This window comes from Schistocerca nitens, chromosome 4, assembly GCF_023898315.1.
Source record: "Schistocerca nitens isolate TAMUIC-IGC-003100 chromosome 4, iqSchNite1.1, whole genome shotgun sequence".
Lineage (NCBI taxonomy): Eukaryota > Metazoa > Arthropoda > Insecta > Orthoptera > Acrididae > Schistocerca > Schistocerca nitens.
Window position 1 is genome coordinate 842,842,882 of NC_064617.1, and position 21,843 is coordinate 842,864,724.

The 21,843-nt window shown below is 42.2% G+C and overlaps 1 non-coding gene across 1 annotated transcript; it reads left to right on the forward strand.

Moving 5' to 3' along the window:
- The first annotated feature begins 1,097 nt into the window (after positions 1-1,097).
- On the forward strand, positions 1,098-1,170 carry Trnae-uuc (transfer RNA glutamic acid (anticodon UUC)). The gene has a single exon. It is a non-coding gene; the product is annotated as a tRNA-Glu (tRNA).
- The last annotated feature ends 20,673 nt before the right edge of the window (positions 1,171-21,843 follow it).

The window sequence follows — 21,843 nt, forward strand, 5'->3', positions numbered from 1 at the left end:
TAGCCCGCTGTCAAATGCCAACTGTTTTAAACTGGACAGGTGCTGTAATCAGATTTAAAACAGCTGGCATTTGACAGAGAGTCATCTGGACTGCTCCCCCAATAACACGAGGGCTGTTCGGAAAGTAATAAACGATAGGTCGTGAAATGGAAACCACAATGAAAATCAAAACTGTTTTATTTGCAACAGTTAGCTACAACTTCCAGCTACTTATCTCCATAGTCGCCGATCCGACTTAGATATATGTCGTAGCGTTGTACCAGCTTTCCAATACCCTCGTTATAGAAGACAGTGCTTTCCGCCAATTCTCTATGCTGGCCTACAGTTAGTTGTCTGTGATAAAATGTTGTCTTCATAGCCAGCGGTTCATGTGATCAGAGATGAAACTCAGAGGGAGACAATTACGGGCGGTATTGTGGGTAATCAAACATTTCCAATTGAAAACGACGCAGGAGCACCTTCATTGCCCCTGCAGAATGCAGATGAGAGTTGTCTTGAAGAAGAAAACACACGACAATTATGTAGTGTTGGTTGCATAGCTTCAGGCGAAATTTCTCACCAGGCCCTCGTACTTGGCGGGAGACACTATTGTTCTAGGTATCTTTATGTGCTTCCTGTGTGCTCAGAACTAAAAAGAACGACGTAACGCGATCGACGGGCATACTAGAGACACTGCCCAACACACCTGTGCAAAACTTCAACGGATTTTCACTGTGGTTTCCGTTCCTTACTTCCCGAATAACCGACGTATGCCGTTGGGGACCTGGTATTATTGGCAGCCACACTGTAGTGATGGCGGTTATCGCTGAAACAACCGGTTTTCGGTTATATCGTTTTTTTTTTCAATATCAGTTCAATCGGACTGTTAAAGCCGCTCAAAGAAACCGGTTCCTGAAATCATCCATTTTCAGCGTTTTATTCCTGTTAGATCCTGTAATAAATGTAGAAATCGAGCAAAGACTGAAAAATTTTGACTCCTTCAGTTTCAAGACACATAGAATCAAAATATTAAATAATACAGGCAAATAAAAGAAACATAGGCCGTCCATCGTTGCATCTCCGCGTTCTTAGCTGAGTGATACTGTGCTTGCCTGTGGGCCCGGATAGCTCAGTTGGTAGAGTGGTAGGTTTTCAACCAATGGGTCCCGGGTTCATGTCCCTGTCCGGACGAAAATTAATACACAGTTCTGTTTCAGCCGCGCTAGTAAATCGACATTGTTTACTGCTGCGCTGCCCTTCCCTGTTTACATCGCTGTACTTGTGCTTCGCCAGTGCTGTCCATCCGTTAATATCCGTGTTCCGTCACATTCCTTGTGATCTGATCGCTTCTTCTGGTCGTGCTGCTGCTAATTGGAATTTAGATTGTTTAACCGAAATTTCGTCGCTGGATTAACCATGGCTACAAAACCTCAGGAAGAATACTCTGTTATTTGTTTTTGACAAGGAATCCCGCCCTGTTCAGCCGACATCCCTGGACATAGATGACTGGGTTACACAGGTAACTGGTCTCAATTCTGAAACCGTCCATGCCTCGCAGCTGGATCAGAAAAACTACTGCGTTTTTGTCAAGTTAATCAGTCCTGCGACTGCTGATAATGTGTTACGAAAGGGGCTATGAAGAAGATTTTGTGCATAGAAATGGTTATAAAAATAAGGTTTGCATCTATAGAGCTGACACTGATTACAAAATCGTTCGTGTCTTGAATCTTTCCTTTAAAATTGAAAATGATAAGATTAAGAAAGGTCTTTCACACTACGGAGACGTTAAATCAATTGCAAATGAAAGATGGTCGCCTAGTTTAAACTGCAATGCTTCAACGGGGTCCGCTGTGTAGAGATAGACGTTAAGACAAATATTCCGTCTCACATCACTGTTTGTGGGTATAAGGCACAAATTGTTTATACATGTCAGGAAACTACGTGTCATATATGTAACGAAACCGGCCACTTCAGTCAGGAATGTCCGCGGAGAACTGTTGTTCTTAAAAGTAATTTGATACAGTGTCAGAAACTTAACTTAAATGATCTGTTACCAAAGAATAGCCCGGATCACCTGGTTGAGGATGTTAACGCAGCGAGCCAAGCTGATGTCCCCCTTTACGATAACAGTCAGTTTCCCCCGTTAACAACAAAGGGAAACCCTGTTACCATTACTCGTGAAACTGAAATGCAGCTGAAAAAACGACGTCTGGAGACAACAGATGGTTGATCAGAGGACGAGCTGTCCTGTACAACTCCCTCAGTTCGCAAGCAAAAACAGTGCGATGAGGAAGCAGAGAAATCGGACGGCAGAATGCGAATGGAAACTGATGAACAGAAGGATAATAAACATACGGTACCAGAAAATGAAGGAGGTGTTGTCAGTATTGATTTGCAAGAAAAAACAGGTGAAGTAGCTGATTGCAAAGATCAGCAGCTATCTGTTAGTAAACAAACGCAGAGGAGAGGTTGCAAAACTGCCGCTTCCATTTGTTTCCCTCGATCAGGAAGTAAGTGATATTAATAAAGAACAAGGAAGTGGTGACCAAAATGAAACCACGGTCAACACCGCAGTGCATGCGCCAGCAACAGAAATTGAGAACGCGTCTGCTGCTGCTCCAGACTAGCCGCGAAGTAAAATAAAAACGCAACCAAATGGGAATGTAGCTCGTAAACAAGGGAAGGGAAAATCCGGAAAGGGCAACCCAAGTCCAAAGGATGTTCAGTATGAAACTGTCCTACACGAATCACTGGAGGAAAAATCAGAAAGTTTACAAGGAAATCAGTCTGCTAGTGCTACAAGAGGAAACCTCAGAAAAAAACGGGACACTAACTAATAATCTGATTGAAGTGTTATTCCATGTTCAGCCTTCCGAGAAAACTGTCAATAGTTTAACTGAACTCAGAGCCACAGGAAACTAAACTAGTAATCTGTAAATGAACTGTTAAGTTTGACGTTTTCTCCTTAGATTATGGCGCAAGTTTGTTTTTACTCCTCCCGGTTCCAATCCTTTAAAGCAAGTACAGCACTGAGCTTCAATTGACACCGCACTTCATAAAACACTTCCAGACTAGGTATGGTGCCATTCCGTCATAGAAGTTATGTATGGCGACGGCAGTGACAAACTGCCGTATAGACCAGATGGGGCGAGTCTGGCACCTACATGTACGCATCTACCATCTAATAGGCCGGACCACATGGTAACACATGCATTACCATCTCAGTAGTGCTGTACGAATTCTTATGCCACGCGTTTCCTACTCGTTTCTGTCACCATTTTTATTAAAACAATACTGATCGCTTTTCCAGTTTCCTGTAATAACGTAATGTTTCAAAGCAGTGCTAATTTTTCGGATAAAAATTATTCGCTGCTAATAAAAGGTTGATTTAAAGCGAAAAATTTTAGCACTGCTGCTGCGTCTAATGGATAGTTCGTTTTTCTCTACCCCGTTATTAGTAAAAAAATAAAATCAGTTGTTATAACCGAAAGCAAAGAAATACCGAAAAATACCGGTTATTCAGAACTAAAGTACCGGTATCGGTTCTAACCGGTTAATTTTTTCCATCCCTATCACACTGTTCCAAATTCCGCCGAGAAAAGCATTATGCCCGCCAGTTTTGATGTAGAAAACCATTCCAAACTTGAAAATTTCGTGTATTTATGAAAAAAGGTAGCTCTGGTTCTAATTAAAATTAAGGGCAGATTACTGAAGAACTAAGACACACTATAGAGATGTATACAATTAGTCAATTAGTCAGTTTCAAATTTTCAACGCGATTTTCGAAACATATGTCATGGTCTGCAGTCTGAAGACTGGTTTGATGCAGCTCTCTGTGCTTACAGTCCTGTTCAGCCCCTTCACCTCTGTATAATTACCACAACCTACATTCATTGCAACCTGCTTACTGCATTCGTGATTTCAAGTCTTACTGTCCCTCACAAATTTCATCGCCGATACTTACTTCCATAACGAAATAGAAATTTCCTTGACGCCTCACTCGGTGTTCCACCATCTGATCCATTGTTCCAGTCAAGTTGTACCGTAAAATTCTTTTTTCATTTTCCCAGTCCGGTTTAGTATCTCCTCATCTGTCATTCGATCTCCCAATCTAATCTTCAGAATTCGTCTGCGGCACTGTACTTCAAAAGTTTCTCTCTTCTTCTTGTCTGGGCTGCTTATCGTCCACGCTCCAGTCCCATATTTATACTACAGATAAACACCTTCAAAAAAGACTTTCTGTCCCTTACATTTATATTAGATGTTAACAAATTCCTTTTTTTAGATAGACTTTTCCTGCTATTTCCATTCGGCATTTTTATTTCTTCCCTACTTCGGCCACCATAAGGCTTTTTTTTTCTGCCCAAATAGTAAAACTCATTCGCTACTTGTTGTGTCTCATTTCCTAATCTAATTCCCTCTGCATCGACTGGTTTAATTCGACGACATTCCACTACCCTCCTTTTTCTTTCATTTTAGTTTTAGTGAAGTTCAACATATAACCTCTTTTCAAGACACTATCCATTTCGGACAACTGCTCTTCCGAGTTCTTTTTACTTCTACTCCCTGAACCTTTATTTACCTCATCAATTTTTCACTGGCGTCTTTTATTGATTCCTTTTGTACAAACTGAATAACACAAAGACCTACAACGATTTTTTTATCACTGCAGAGAGTGGACCGGTGTGGTGATTGCCAGTGGACACTATTTGTCAAGAGAAAGTCGCAACTTTTAGGCCTTAAACAGGAGAGTCGTCGACGAAGAGGCCATTACAAATCAAGCACAAATTATGATTGAGTAAGGTCCTGGAAGGAAATAGGCCAATCCGTTTCAGTCATCACGGCAAACGACTTAACTGATATAGCAAAAACACAGATAACGTTAATATGGATGGGTGGTAGCGAATTCGAACACCACTCCTCGAGGGTCCGCCACCTGCGTCATCTCGCTCGGTTGCGGGAAGAGTAAAAGAAATATTACAGGACTCTTTCCTTGCTTCTTTCAGTGAAATCGTACTTTAAAGTTCCTCTCAGTTGTCTCGTTATGTAACTTGTACCTGACTAGTGACTAGAGTAGTTCATCCACAATCTTATTTTAGTCTCAACTCCAGTTTCGTATCAGTGTCTCTTATGTTCCAGCTGCCTCTGTGAGAACACCATTAGATTCTGCAGGATATCCCAAAAAGAGTATTCTCTCATCGATACTACATAACGTATAAATATTTTTATTTTTCCTAGGCATGACACAACATGTAATGCGATTACTTCATTATTCAGGATGCTCTGGATGGGAAATGTTTCATATTGCTGCAATAAAATTTCTTCAGCGTCAAAATCTCTTCAACACGTGATCCAGATGGAGCTTGTAGGAAGTAAAGATATACTTCACCATTCACACCGTTTCCAAAAATGAATAGTCCTGCAGCGCCTCTTGTTACACCACACCACACTGTAGCTCCAGGTAAGTTCACATGATGTTCCACAGTAATATGTGTACTTTGAGGAACGCAATAGGTGCAGCTGCGTAAATTAGTTATTCCATTTAACGTAAAAGAGGCCCATCGCGCCAGACGTCGAGATTATTGTCCCAAGGCCATATTGTTGTACAGATTTCTTAGAGATCAAAGGTGGACTTCCGCGAGTTTTTCTGCTGTGAAAAGAACAAATGACCGTGGTCTTCCAGAAAGTTATTGGAGGCTGTATTGTACAGTTATGTAACACTGACGTCATGAATGATGCGTCCCGTTGACAGGATGCTTTGAAATGTCTTTCTGAACTGTCTTTGCCCGTCAGTAACAGCCTCACGTCTACAGTTGTGCTTCAGAACAAATTTTTTTCCTCAAAATTTAGTGGAGGTCATGCATTATTTCAGATAATTCATCTCAAAAATGATTCAATTGGTTACAAGCAGTGAACAAATGAGTCCATTTTTGGGATGTCTTGTAGTTTTTGAATGATTCCTCAACAATGCTCCTGCAGAACTAATGGATTACGTCTTGAGTCCTGCAGAGATCTTTCTCTAAATGCCACACAACAGGTACAGAGCTCGGTCCTTAATCCTCTGTGTATTGTGCTTAGTCTACAGCTTCGAACGGTACATCGCTCAGCGTACGGTGATTCCACAGACAGCTTCACACTCGTTTCAGTTATGATGGAAGGCTATAGTGCGTCTTTAGTTTTGCCGCGATTTCGATCATAGGAGTATACATTCGTGTAGATGGCGCTGAAATCGGTCCAGGTCACAGCAAAATTTTATATTACGTTGAGATAAGGCAGTCAGTTTGTGATTATTGAAAGGCTACGTCACCAAGCGGTCTGAAACAGCATGTGCAGTAATAAGTTCTCAATTTTGCGGTGCTCGGTAGACAATAACAAAAAGCACACTTGTACTGCAGTATACAATGCCGTCAGCCTACACAATAGCTCCGCCGGGTATTTTGCGTGACTTGTAATCCCTTAGTCTCCTTATAGGCCACTGAAAGTGAAAGCACAGTGTCACTTGATTTATAAGGAAGCAAATTATCTTTTGAAACCTCCAGCATGCGACTTGTAAGCGTATTTACACAGGCTCGCCCAGTGGAACATGAAGTAGGTCATTTAACGCACGCATGCAAAAGCAAGAAATACGCAAAGAATAACAAACATAGACGGTTAATCGCTTCACACCATTGTCCCCCACACATGGTGATTGTAGCAAGACTTAATTAAAAGTTCCAATTGAAAAGCTGCACATTGTCGTCGGGGGAGGAATGGTGAGGGGGGGGGGGGTGAGCAACGGCATTAATCGCGTAAAATTTTAAGCTTTTACTTCCGTGCTGATCGACAGATGATAAACAAAATATTCCAACATTCTTTATTATGGAACAGTGAGTCTTACGTTCTTTTTAACGCAGGCTTGCTAATGCCGACTACCTACACAATAGCCCTGTCACGTATTCAGAGTTACCTCCTTATTTTCCTTACAAAACACTGAGACACCTCTCTGTGTATAGCCTTACATATAAGCATATATACATTGATCGCTATTTGCACTTACCAGTCTAGACGCTCCCAAGCACACTAGATACAGAGGCTTGATTAGACGGCTTAGAATTTCAGAAACCCACTTACTATGGAACAACATCACTGCACCGAAAACTTCCAGACATTCCGCACACATTTTTTCATTATTTTATATTAGATATTACATTAGTTTCATATAGTTCCCGTAATGAGCTGCAGTTTTTCTGTATTTTTATCTTTGGCTTCATAACGAACTGGCTATAATACTCTAGCACCAGTTGTAAGCTTCAAAGAATCAAATTTCACCCACACGACAGTCGCCACTTGATTACGGCCGAGGAGCACTCGAACGGAAGCTCGTGGACATTTCACAGGTGTTACGAAAATATTGATGAATGTTAAACGATACGTGGTGAGTCTGAGTTGTATGCATAACGATTAACTATAAGATGTAAACACTAGAGGTACTGGAAAGAAGGATTATTAGAAAAATTATGGGTACAATGAAAACTGCAGATGGTTGTAAAATAAGAAGTAATGAGGAGATCTGCAAAAATATAGAGAAAATGTCTGAAGTAATGGCCAAACGAAGATTTACTTTTTTGGACATCTCTACCGAATGGATGGAAATAGACTAACAAAACAAATACTCCTATATTTCTGGAAGAAGAAATCGACAAGAGCATGGATTACAGAAGTAAGAAAAGATCTTGAAAGAAACAACACCAAAGAATCAGAAATAGCAGAAAGAAGCCGTTTTGAAAACAAAATACTAAATTTGGAAGGCTTTCAAAGCAGAAGAAATAAAAAATCTGGAACAACATGGACAGAAGAAAGGAAGAGAGTTCATGGGGAGAAAATGAGGGAATACTGGAATAATAGGAAACAACAAAGGAAGAAGAAGAACTGAAGTTGTTAACGTGATCCTAGTTGGTCAATAGGACTGTAAAAACAAAAAAAAGAGGGATCAACTGAAGCTGCTGTATTATCTGCTACTGCTTCCCTACATCAAGGCAAAAAATAGCTTACCTAAATATCTTCTGCGTCCTTAACTTTGGCATCATTGCAGATCGTACCTGCAGCACGTGTTTTTTCAGCATATACTGACCAATTAAAACACGATGATATGCGAGGTGCCCTTTGTAACAAGGAACGATGCCAGTCTGCAATTTCGGATTATCCGTTGTACTGCCAGTCCTCCACAGGAAATAGAAATTACAAAAGGAAGAGTGTCAAACAAGGAAGATATGTTCGTCTAGCCCATAGAGCGTACTGATTAGTAAAATGTGGGAAACCACCTTGAGGTGTATGGTCTGACATCTTGCAGACCACACGCATGTAACTACGGCAGCCACTACAGGCGCGTGCATTCTCTTTCACTGCGAGCAGATTCTTACGGTTGTGGTTCTGCGCTCAACTGACTCCTAAGCAGTGGAGACCAGCACATGTTAAGCAAACTTGTCGGCTACTTCTGCACGAATCATTTTTAGCGATTTAACAACAGGTCGACATTGTTGAGGACCTGATCAGAATTCTCCTCAGAGAGCTTGTCTCCGCACTTTTATTACATCGGCGAAGACACAGTGAAGTGTCTACACTAGTAAAAAGTAGGTTCTACAACTAGCTTTTCCAGGGAGGCTGCGTTGACCACTCTTGCAGCTTTTTAGGCGTAGTGGTGGTGGAGACCCCCTGGTGCTTGTGTTCACTATACTTTGGTGACGCCAGTCAAACACCCCCGCGAAATAAAAGTCAACTAAGCGGCCCTTTCATTAATGAGATACATCTTCTTGTGACTTTCTTAACAAAAAATGATAGTTAGATATTAAAATTACTTTGACATCACCATCCGATGGCCCTTTATCTCAACGACACATCACAAGTTCCAGAATATCGAAAAAAATATTGTTTTAGCAATATGCGTATTAAGTTTTCCGAGTTATCACCTCACAATTGCGATCATCAGATTTGTAATTTTTCCTCATCCATGAATCCGTGATTGGAATTGTTTAATGGAATTTTATCTACAAATTTTTTTGTAACGGCTAGACAAAGCAGTCGTTCAGGCCTGTCCTACTGTGTGTGAAACATCGTGGAAAGGACTCGGGTTTACAATTTCACCACTTCACGGGACTTGAAGCTCGAGAAAATTTTATATGGCCGTGAAACTATTCATTCGTACAAATTTCATCCACCTTTATGCAAACAAAATCACAATCAATAGCAAAAACGTACAACACTAAATGCATATATACATATAACTGGAGACTCAAACGATTGGAACTGAGACCAGGAAAGTGATCCCTTTGACACAGTTCTCAGCGTTTAATTTTTTTCAGAAAAACACTTCAATCAGATAACTGAATAATCATCTAATAACGAACTCCTAGTAACTAACAGACCAAAAATTTTCGAAACGTTTAATATAGAGAAGAGCATGAGTAACCAAAAGATAATTGTATCATCAATGAGTAACGGTGTTTCGAGAAATGTTGAGAAAGGCAGGAAAATATGTTTGCTTAGCATGAGTGGCAGAATATAAATTGCAGACTATCGGTATCGACCACAGTTGTGAGGCATGGGATGGATTTGGAGTGATTCAACAGCAGTGTTAGAAAGGTGCTACGAAAGTAAAGAGAGAATTATCACAGATTAAAGCGAAGTCCAAGCCTTTTGGGCAAACTAAACCTGAATGAAGCCAAAATGAGCGAAAGGAGAGAAATGCGAGATTCACTCAAACCAGTAAAATTTTAGCGAACGTTCTGACCAAAAATACTAGCAAATTTTGGTCTTAAATGAAACCACTAAGCAGTCGAAATCATCTATTCAAGTCGACGATCACTCTCCAACTGAAACGGAAAATAGCAGAGAAAAGGCCGAAATAATGGATTCGGTCTTCTGATATTGTTTCACTCCTCTCTCGAACGAACGCCGAAGAGGCAGATACTGAGAAAAGCTATGACGGTATGTACAATAACCCCAAATAGTTCAGCAGTGCAGAGACGTCGGGACCGGATGAAACATCCGAAAGATTAAGCGAAAGAAACTGCTCCCTTTCTATTGGGTCGCTGCAACAATGAAAGGTACCAACCGAATAGATAAAGGAACGGTCTTTGTCGTTCTCAAGAAGAGTCTTCGAATGATGTACAAAACTGCAACAACGAATGGTACCAATCAATTAGATAAAGGAACTGTCTTTACTGTTCTCAAGATGAGCCTACGGATGATGTACAAAATTATGAGCCTATATCTTTGATATCAATTTGTTGTCGAATTATGGAGCTTTTCTAAGCTCATGCACTATGACATTTTTGGAAAATGAAAATCGCCTGTGTAAAAATCAACATGAATTTCTCAAGCAAAGACCTTGCGTTATTGAGCTCTCTCTACTCGTCTGTGAGACAAAAGCGCCTGGTTTGATGTCGTATTCTTTGACTTTCGGAAGGCTTTCGATAACAGTTGCACACTGTTGTTCAGTAAACAAAACACGAGCGCACAGAATATCTGACCAGATTTGCAATTGGATTCATGACTTTCTTGCAAATAGAGCTCAACATGCCGTTCTTAACGGAACGTAATCGACGATTTTGTGGTACCACAAGGGAGTGTTTTAGGGCCATTGTTGTTTGCAGTATACGGCTGCTTTCTGATGGCGCTGTTGTCTATACGAAGACTGCAACGCCAGAAGACTATAGCGAAATGATTGATCGTAGTCGACACGGAACGTAAATAAATGAAATTATTATAAATTAAAGTCCTCTGTTGCGTATTTCCGTCTGTATATCATGGCTATTTTCAGGAATTGCTGCAGGGATTTTGATACGGTTTTCCCTAATCGATAGACTGATTCACGAGGAATTGCGATATACCCGTGCTCTTGTTCTGGAATGAACCTGTCACTCTGCAGTTGACTGTGTGCTGTTGCGTAACTCCCACGCAGGTTAAAACTGTGTGCTGGCCCAGGAGTCGATCCCGGAACCTTGCTTTTCGCGTGCAATCCTCTAGCCGCTGAGTTATGCAGACACCATTAAACAGCCAGTTAGCACAGCTTTAATCCTGCCACTATCTCTGTCCTCGTAATAGCTCTTTACATTTGCTAAATTGTTGATATAGGTTCCCCCCCCCCAATGAACCATGGACCTTGCCGTTGGTGGGGAGGCTTCCGTGCCTCAACGATACAGACAGCCGTACCGTAGGTGCAACCACAACGGAGGGGTATCTGTTGAGAGGCCGGACAAACGTGTGGTTCCTGAAGAGGAGCAGCAGCCTTTTCAGTAGTTGCAGGGGCAACAGTCTGGATGATTGACTGATTTGGCCTTGCAACACTAACCAAAATGGCCTTGCTGTTCTGGTACTGCGAACGGCTGAAAGCAAGGGGAAACTACAGCTGTAATTTTTCCCGAGGGCATGCAGCTTTACAGTATGATTAAATGATGATGGCGTCCTCTTGGGTAAAATATTCCGGAGGTAAAATAGTCCCCCATTCGGATCTCCGGGCGAGGACTACTCAGGAGGACGTCGTTATCAGGAAAAAAAATGGCTCTGAGCACTATGGGACTCAACTGCTGTGGTCATAAGTCCCCTAGAACTTAGAACTACTTAAACCTAACTAACCTAAGGACAGCACACAACACCCAGCCATCACGAGGCAGAGAAAATCCCTGACCCCGCCGGGAATCGAACCCGGGAACCCGGGCGTGGGAAGCCGTTATCAGGAGAAAGAAAACTGGCGTTCTACGGATCGGAGCGTGGAATGCCAGATAACTTAATCGGGCAGCTAGGTTAGAGAATTTGAAAAGGGAAATGGATAGGTTAAAGTTAGATATAGTGGGAATTAGTGAATTTCGCTGGCAGGAAGAACAAGACTTTTGGTAAGGTGAATACATGGTTATATAGGGTGTTACAAAAAGGTACGGCCAAACTTTCAGGAAACATTCCTCACACACAAATAAAGAAAAGATGTTAAACGCTTAATTTCCATGTTAGAGCTCATTTTAGTTTCGTCAGTATGTACTGTACTTCCTCGATTCACCGCCAGTTGGCCCAATTGAAGGAAGGCAATGTTGACTCCGGTGCTTGTGTTGACATGCGACTCATTGCTCTACAGTGCTAGCATCAAGCACGTCAGTACGTAGCATCAACAGGTTAGTGTTCATCATGAACGTGGTTTTGCAGTTCAGTGCAATGTTTACAAATGCGGAGTTGGCAGATGCCCATTTGATGTATGGATTAGCACGGGGCAATAGCCGTGGCGCGGTACGTTTTTATCGAGACAGATTTCCAGAACGAAAGTGTCCCGCCAGGAAGACGTTCGAAGTAATTGATCGGCGTCTTAGGAAGCACGGAACATTCCAGACTATGACTCGCGACTGGGGAAGACCTAGAACGACGAGGACACCTGCAATGGACGAGGCAATTCTTCGTGCAGTTGACGATAACCCTGATGTCAGCGTCAGAGAAGTTGCTGCTGTACAAGGTAACGTTGACCACGTCACTGTATGGAGAGTGCCACGGGAGAACAAGTTGTTTACGTACCATGTGCAGGCACTACCAGCAGCTGGGGCCTCCACGGGTACACTTCTGCGAATGGTTCACCCAACAATGTGTCAATCCTCATTTCAGTGCAAATGTTCTCTTTACGAACGAGGCTTCATTCCAACGTGATCAAATTGTAAATTTTCATAATCAACATATGTGGGCTGTCGAGAATCCGCACGCAATTGTGCAATCACGTCATCAACACAGATTTTCTGTGAACGTTTGGGCAGGCATTGTTGGTGATGTCTTAATTGGGCCCCATGTTCTTCCACCTACGCTTAATGGAGCACGTTATCATGATTTCATACGGGATACTCTACCTGTGCTGCTAGAACATATGCCTTTACAAGTACGACACAACATGTGGTTCATGCACGATGGAGCTCCTGCACATTTCAGTCGAAGTGTTCGTACGCTTCTCAACAACAGATTCGGTGACCGATGGATTGGAAGAGTCGGACCAATTCCATGGCCTCCACGCTCTCCTGACCTCAACCCTCTTGACTTTCATTTATGGGGGCATTTGAAAGCTCTTGTCTACGCAACCCCGGTACCAAATGTAGAGACTCTTCGTGCTCGTATTGTGGACGGCTGTGATACAATACGCCATTCTCCAGGGCTGCATCAGCGCATCAGGGATTCCATGCGACGGAGGGTGGATGCATATATCCTCGCTAACGGAGGACATTTTCAACATTTCCTGTAACAAAGTGTTTGAAGTCACGCTGGTACGTTCTGTTGCTGTGTGTTTCCATTCCATGATTAATGTGATTTGAAGAGAAGTAATAAAATGAGCTCTAACATGGAAATTAAGCGTTTCCGGACACAAGTCCACATAACATATTTTCTTCCTTTGAGTGTGAGGAATGTTTCCTGAAAGTTTGGCCGTACCTTTTTGTAACACCCTGTAAATACAAAAACAAATGGGGGTAATGCAGGAGTAGGTGTAATAATGAATAAGAAAATAGGAGTACGGGTAAGCTACTACAAACAGCATAGTGAACGCATTATTGTGGCCAAGATAGACACGAAGCCCACGTCTACTACAGTAGTACAAGTTTATATGCCAACTAGCTCTCCAGATGACGGAGAAATTTATGAAATGTATCATTAGATAAAAGAAATTATTCAGGTAATGAAGGGAGACGAAAATTTAATAGTCGTGGGTGACTGGAATTCGAGAGTAGGAAAAGGGAGAGAAGGAAACATAGTAGGTGAATATGGATTGCGGCTAAGAAATGAAAGAGGAAGCCGCCTGGTAGAATTTTGTGTACAGCATAACTTAATCATAGCTAACACTTGGTTCAAGAATCGTGAAAGAAGGTTGTATACATGGAAGAACCCTGGAGATACTGAAAGGTATCAGATAGATTATATAATGGTAAGACAGTTATTTAGGAACCAGGTTTTAAATTGTAAGACATTTCCAGGGCCAGATGTGGACTCTGACCACAATCTATTGGTTATGAACTGTAGATTAAAACTGAAGAAACTGCAAAAAGGTGGGAATTTAAGGAGTTGGGATCTGGATAAGTTTTACAGAGTTTCAGGGAGAGGATAAGGGAACAGTTTACAGGAATGGTGGAAGGAAACACAGTAGAAGAAGAATGGGTAGCTTTGAGGGATGAAATAGTGAAGGCAGCAGAGGATCAAATAGGTAAAAAGGCGAGGGATAGTAGAAACCCTTGGGTAACAGAAGAAATACTGAATTTCATTGATGAAAGGAGAAAATACAGAAATGCAGTAAATGAAGCAGGCAAAAAGGAATACAAACTGCTCAAAAATGAGATCGACAGGAAGTGAAAAATGACTAAGCAGGGATGGCTAGAGGACAAATGTAAGGATGTAGAGGCTTATCTCACTAGGGGTAAGATATATACTGCGTACACGATAATTAAAGAGACCCTTGGAGAAAGGAGAACGACTTGCAAGAATATCAAGATCTCTGATGGAAACCCAGTTCTAAGCAAAGAAGGGAAAGCAGAAACGTGGAAGGAGTATATAGAGGGTCTATACAAAGACGATGTACTTGAGGACAATATCATGGAAATGGAAGAGGATGTAGATGAAGATGAAATGGCAGATATGATACTGCGTGAAGAGTTGACAGAGCACTGAAAGACCTGAGTCGAAACGAGGCCCCCGGAGCAGACAACATTCCATTAGAGCTACTGACAGCCTTGGGAGAGCCAGTCATGACAAAACTCTGCCATCTGGTGAGCAAGATGTATGAGACAGGCGAAATACTTCCAGACTTCAAGAAGAATATAATAATTACAATCCCAAAGAAAGCAGGTGTTGACAGATGTGAAAATTACCGAACTATCACTTTAATAAGTCACAGCTGGAAAGTACTAACGCGAATTCTTTACAGACGAATGGAAAAACTGATAGAAGCCGATCTCGGGGAAGATCAGTATGGATTCCGTAGAAATGGAACACGTGAGGCAATACTGACGCTACGACCTATCTTAGAAGCTAGATTAAGAAAAGGCAAACCTACGTTTCTAGCATTTGTAGACTTAGAGAAAGCTTTTGACAATGTTGACTGGAATACTCTCTTTCAAATTCTGAATGTGGCAGGGGTAAAATACAGGGAGCGAAGGGTTATTTACAATTTGTACAGAAAGCAAATGGCAGTTATAAGAGTCGAAGGGGATGAAAGGGAAGCAGTGGTTGGGAGGGGAGTGAGACAGGGTTGTATCCTCTCCCCGATGTTATTCAATCTGTATATTGAGCATGCAGTAAAGGAAAGAAAAGAAAAATTTGGAGTAGGAATTAAAATCCATGGAGAAGAAATAAAAACTTTGAGGTTCGCCGATGATATTGCAATTCTGTCAGAGACCGCAAAGAACTTGGAAGAGCGGTTGAACGGAATGGACAGTGTCTTGAAAGGAGGATATAAGATGAACATCGACAAAAGCAAAACGAGGATAATGGAATGTAGTCGAATTAAGTCGGGTGATGCTGAGGGAATTAGATTAGGAAATGAGACACTTAAAGTAGTAAAGGAGTTTTGCTATTTGGGGAACAAAATAACTGATGATGGTCGAAGAAGAGAGGATATAAAATGTAGACTGTCAATGGCAAGGAAAGCGTTTTCGAAGAAGAAAAGTTTGTTAACATCGAGTATAGATTTAAATGTCAGGAAGTCGATTCTGAAAGCATTTGTATGGAGTGTAGCCATGTATGGAAGGGAAACGTGGACGATAAATAGTTTAGACAAGACGAGAATAGAAGTTTTCGAAATGTGGTGCTACAGAAGAATGCTGAATATTAGATGGGTAGATCACATAACTAATGAGGAGGTATTGAATAGAATTGGGGAGAAGAGGAGCTTGTGGCACAACTTGACGAGAAGAAGGGATCGGTTGGTAGGACATGTTCTGAGACATCGAGTGATCACCAATTTAGTATTGGAGGGCAGCCTGGAGGGTAAAAGTCGTAGAGGGAGTCCAAGAGATGAATTAACTAAGCCGATTCAGAAGGATGTAGGCTGCAGTAGGTACTTGAAGAAGCTTGCACAGGATAGAGTAGCATGGAGAGCTGCATCAAACCAGTCTCAGGACTGAAGACCACAAGAACAACAATATAGGTTGTAGTGAATATAAAAGACAAAAATGATGAGATATGTGAATGCAGATAAAATACCTTCTACACCATACAAAATTTTTCGCTGCTTAGTGTCCATTGGCAACTTGTAATATACTGCCAATTGTGAATCTGTAAGCTTTATTACAGAAACTGTATTTAATACATTATGGCTGTAATAGTGTATTTATTTGTGAATGTATTAACTGAGTGTAATTATAATGTAAACAATGTAAATTGCTGGGTAATCGCCAATGGAATTTTGTTTAAATATATCGATAGCAACGATGTAATGACAGTAGTTGTGGCGATGTTTATATTTGCGTATAGAAACTGTGTCGCGCTGCGAGCCGAGAGGAGACACAGCAGAAAGAGTGCGGATGTGACGGTTGGGCGCTCCTGCAGACGTGGTGCTCGGGTATGATACCACCAGTGTAGGTACACCTACTTTATTAACCCGCGAGTATTGAGAGCACGGTAGGAGCGGACAGGCGGAGGAAGCTGCAATTATATTCCTTGTCCCGTAATTATCCGTGGCACTGGAGACGAATCGTTGTTCTCATTCGCAACCGGCTGCAGCAGTAACAACAGCGGCAGCTCAGCATTGTCGTCGGCCACATTCTTCGTCGTCCGCACAGCTACAACATAATAAGACTGTTAACTGACGGAGTATAAACAATATAGTACAGGCAATACCCAGTGGCACTTCTTTCATAAACTTCCATGCCTAACTTTCTTGAACAATAATCTGCAATAGTTGAAACTTGTAGGGCAACTTGTGTTGCCATTTTCCTCCGACATTATTACGCTACTGGCCTTTAAAAAAGCTACACCACGAAGATGACGTGCTACAGACGCGAAATTTAACCGACAGGAGGAAGATGCTCTGTTGTGCTAATGATTAGCTTTTCAGAGCACTCACACGAGGTTGGCGTCGGTGGCGACACCTACCACGTGCTGACATGAGGAAAGTTTCCAACCGATTTCCCATACACAAACAGCAGTTGACCGGCGTTGCCTGGTGAAACGTTGTTGTGGTGCCTCGTGTAAGGAGGAGAAATGCGTACCATCACGTTTCCGACTTTGATAAAGGTCGAATTGTAGCCTATCCCGATTGCGGTTTATCGTATCGCTACATTGCTGCTCGCGTTGGTCGAGATCCAATGACTGTTAGCAGAATATGAAATCGGTGAGTTCAGGAGGAACGCCGTGCTGGATCCCAACGGCCTCGTATCACTAGCAGTCGAGATGACAGGCATCTTATCCGCGTGGCTGTAACGGATCGTGAACAATAATCTGCAATAGTTGATACTGTTTACAGTATCATGATGGTCGCATCCGTGTTTGGCGACATCGCGGTGAACGCACATTGGAAACGTGTATTCGTCATCGCCATACTGGCGTATCACCCGGCGTGATGGTGTGAGGTGCCATTGGTTACATGTCTCGGTCACCTTTTGTTCGCATTGACGGCATTTGGAACAGTGGACGTTACATTTCAGATGTGTTACGACCCGTGGCTCTACCCTTCATTCGATCCCTGCGAAACCCTACATTGCAGCAGGATAATGCACGACCGCATGTTGCAGGTTCTGTACGGGCCTTTCTGGATGCAGAAAATGTTCGGCTGCTGCCCTGGCTTGCACATTCTCCAGATCTCTCACCAATTGAAAACGTCTGGTCAATGGTGGCCGAGCAACTGGCTCGTCACAATACACCAGTCACCACTCTTGATGAACTGTGGTATCGTGTTGAAGCTGCATGGGCAGCTGTACCTGTACAAGCCATCCAAGCTCTGTTTGCATCAATGCCCAGGCGTATGAAGGCCGTTAATACGGCCAGAGGTGGTTTTTCTGGGTAATAAATTCTCAGGATCTATGCACCCAAATTGCGTGAAAATGTAATCACATGTCAGTTCTAGTATAATATATTTGTCCAATGAATACTCATTTATCATCTGCGTTTATTCTTGGTGTAGCAATTTAACTGCCATTAGTGTACCAGGCAGCGTCCCTTTCCATTCAAGGCAGTCACCGAGTCTCGTAAAAAAATTAAAATCGAATAAGTATTTACTGCAAGTTTTGTTTGTTTGCTATTACCCGTTTCAGTCTAAATTTTCTGCCTCAGTAACTGTTCATTCTTTTATTGGATAACAGAGGCTTAACTAATTTGCAATTTTGAGTGTTAGCGTAAAATTACACTTTCAAAACTAATAATTAAAGATACAGCACAAATTAAGAATTCGCAGTTTCATTTATTCTGAATTTCTCTTATCGAGTCACGGCCGCTGGATTGGTACGTATTTTATTGTTCTTATGTTAAAAGCAAGTCAGTTGCTCATCTGCTTAAAGTAAGTTCAGTTCAATCTTTCAATAATTGAAAGTGAATTATCTGCGTTTTTCCAGATTTTGCATTAAGTCACACTGAGGTTGCTGAAAATCATTATTTACGTAAGAAAGTTTCAGTTACAGTCGGTAATTTATTTAACCAGTAACTTCACTTAACTTGTCTTTCAAAATTTAGTATTTCAGATTAAGTAACTGCAAACTCAGTGCTTTCTGATTCATCTATTTTCTCGTGAACCGTTGTGTTGAGGAGAAGTGTGACAATCTTCTGTTGCCACGCTAGTAATTACCTGCTTAATTTTCATACCTTTGTTAAGATTCTGGAGAGTCACTGCCCTAGTGGGATGGCGACAGTTTAATTATCCATTTTTTTTGCTAATCAGTATTTTTTGTATTAAATATTACGTGGTACCCTCTACCCCTTGTGTAGTTCGTAAGCGTCTGTACTATATTGCACCCTATTTCAAAATTATCAGACTATTGTATGCTCTCCTCCTACTAACCGCTATTACTTTTCTTCGGTAACGACAGCCTTACTCACTGTAAAATTTCATTAGCCATACGCGATCACGGTCGCTTATATCGCAAAGCAGTAGGACAATTAGGAAGGGGTAGGCTATAGATGGACGACGAAAATGACGAAGCCTGTGTTGTAGGCTTGTCTTTAACGCGATGATGCGTGACCGTGGAAAGGTGATTAGCCACTTTTGTGCGTCAAAATTACTTTTGCAATGAAATAAAGCTCAAAAATCGTCATCGTACCTCGTTATCGTGCAGTTCAATGAAGGCAAGTTCGTTGCTGGAGTGTGCCGCGACAACGGCGGCCGATCCATTGCATCATCGTATATTTGCTGAGAAACGTCAAAAATTAGATGAGGACAAGGAGGAAATTAAAAGTTCAAATTAGTGTAATTCACCTTATTCAAATAACATCATAATACACAGTCTTTTATTTCATCCATTCACTAAGACTGCTACGATGGAAGAGAGCGCAAGATAATATTGAGAAACAAGTATTTGTCCTAGAAACAAATTCGAAAAGAAAAACATTGTTAAAAAAAGTGTGTGAAATCTTATGGGACTTAGCTTCTAACGTCATCAGTCCCTATGCTTACACACTACTTAACCTAATTTATCCTAGGGACAAACACACACACCCATGCCCGAGGGAGGACTCGAACCTCCGCCGGAACCAGCCGCACAGTCCATGACTGCAGCGCCTGAGACCGCTCGGCTAATACCGCGTGGCAGAAAAACATTCATATGATATATCTATGAGATCGGGAAGCTGTGATGATAGTAAATTTATGATTACATTCTACTTTCCGCACTACACAAAACCTCTCCTCGTCTCGCTGGAATAGCGCTCCTAGAAATAAATGGACTAGCCTCAGTCCAGGCTACTTTGCAGCGGGTTGTCTGTGGTTATAGAACTTCCACTGTACGATTAGAACTGTGCGGCGAAACGTGTACGAATACTGGTGCGGCACGTAGTACATGCTCTTTGAACTGACTATGAATTCGAAGCTGACAATCACGACGTATGAGGAGTGTTCAGACGAAAGCGTACGAAACGACACCATCGGTGTAATTGGAATCCTTATTCAGAAGTAAGAACCAGAGGCCTGAGAACAATTGTCCCACTGTGTCCCGAACCGAATAATTCCCCGTTGTCGTGATTCCAGTGGCTGTGACAGGAACAGTCCTCCATTATGTCCCTCACTTCGTCGTCCGAGTTGAATCACTTCCCGGACCAAACATGCGGAAGTGGCGGGATGACATGTCCGTGTTTTAGGGCGATGTTTAAGCTGATTCCACGTGAACGTGACCATTACACTTTGTGTGACCTTGGAAACGTGTGGAAGCGCGTTATCGTGAAGCAGAATCCCCCTCTCCGTGACCAGCCGCCCGTTTTCTCTTGATAGACTTGAATAGGCCACGGAGTGTCTCACAGTACGCGTCACTATCAATGGTTTCTTTATATTCGAGGATTTCGAAGAATGTCGGACCTCGGACGTCGAGAAAGACGGTGAGGATCACGCTGCCTGCCGAGCGCAAAGCTTTGAATTTTTTAACAGGAGGTGACGAAACTACATTCGCCTCTCTAAATGTATCACTGCGTTACCCCAAAGCAGCACACTCAAATTTCAACCGTTTTGGTACCGTTTCATTTGAATGCTACATACATATTTTTGAGAAATGAAAACAGGAATACAAAAAAAAAAAACGGGTTTCATTTCACGAATTGTTCGTGGCTCTAGCAACATACATAAAGAAAATTCTACGAGATTATACAAATTTTAAGCATGATGAAGCCATCATAGCATATTCCCTAAGTCACTTCAGGCAAATGCCGGGATGGTTCCTTTGACAGGGCACGGCCGACTTCTTTCCCCATCCTTCTCTAATCCAATGAGACCGATGACCTCGCTGTTTGGTCCCTTCCCCCAAATCAACCCAAATCCATGTTTCCAGAAATGCTTCGTCCCAGCGATAGATGGCGCTGGCGAATGAAAGTTCCTCCGACCACTTGCCGTGTGCTCCTTGTGTGTTGCAGGCTGTGTGACTGACGCAGCCTGCAGTAAGCAACAGACTCGTCCAGTATTCATGTCAGGAACGAGCCGAGATTGTGTTTGCGTACGGCCAAGCAGATGGAATCGGTCGAGAGACAGTACGACTATAACAAAACAAGTACTCTCACACACAACCACATCACACAACATTTCAAGCCTTTTTCGGGCGTTTGTGTGATCATGGATTCCTTCAGACACACGAATGTGCAGGGAGGCGGCAAACTGTGCTTCCACCAGATCTGGAGGAGCAGGTTCGACAGGATATTGAGACGAACCCTAGTATAAGCTCCACGCAAGTGACTTGCCAGCACAGTGTAAGCCGAAGTAAGATTATGGCATTGTGCATGACAACCGCTACTATCCCTATCCCCTGCAATTCGACGGAGGCAACATTTAACATTTGTTGTGACGTGGATGCGATGCAGCTCAGTACTGTGTTTTGAGATGATTTGTTGTCGTTGCATGCACACCGTCTGTTTCTGGACACATGTTCGTAGGGCCTTTTCTCCTCCATTTGTAGTCAGGTATCAGTCCCTGGAGTTTGTTGGTTTTATTAATGTTAATACTGTATAAAGCTTAATCATATGAGAAACAACAGTGACTAAATCATGAATATCCATGGACAATAACAGATGAACCTGTCCTCATTTGTTGTCTGCATTCTGTAGATCGCTAGTAATAGCACAGAGCTTGCAGTAGAGAATATGTGTTTCACAGTAGCGAAGATGAACAAGTTCTCATAGCTCTTTAGTTACGCATTCTAGAGCTGATGTTCACTTGACTATCTTTCTTGTTTTAGCTACTGGTAAGCCTTTCGG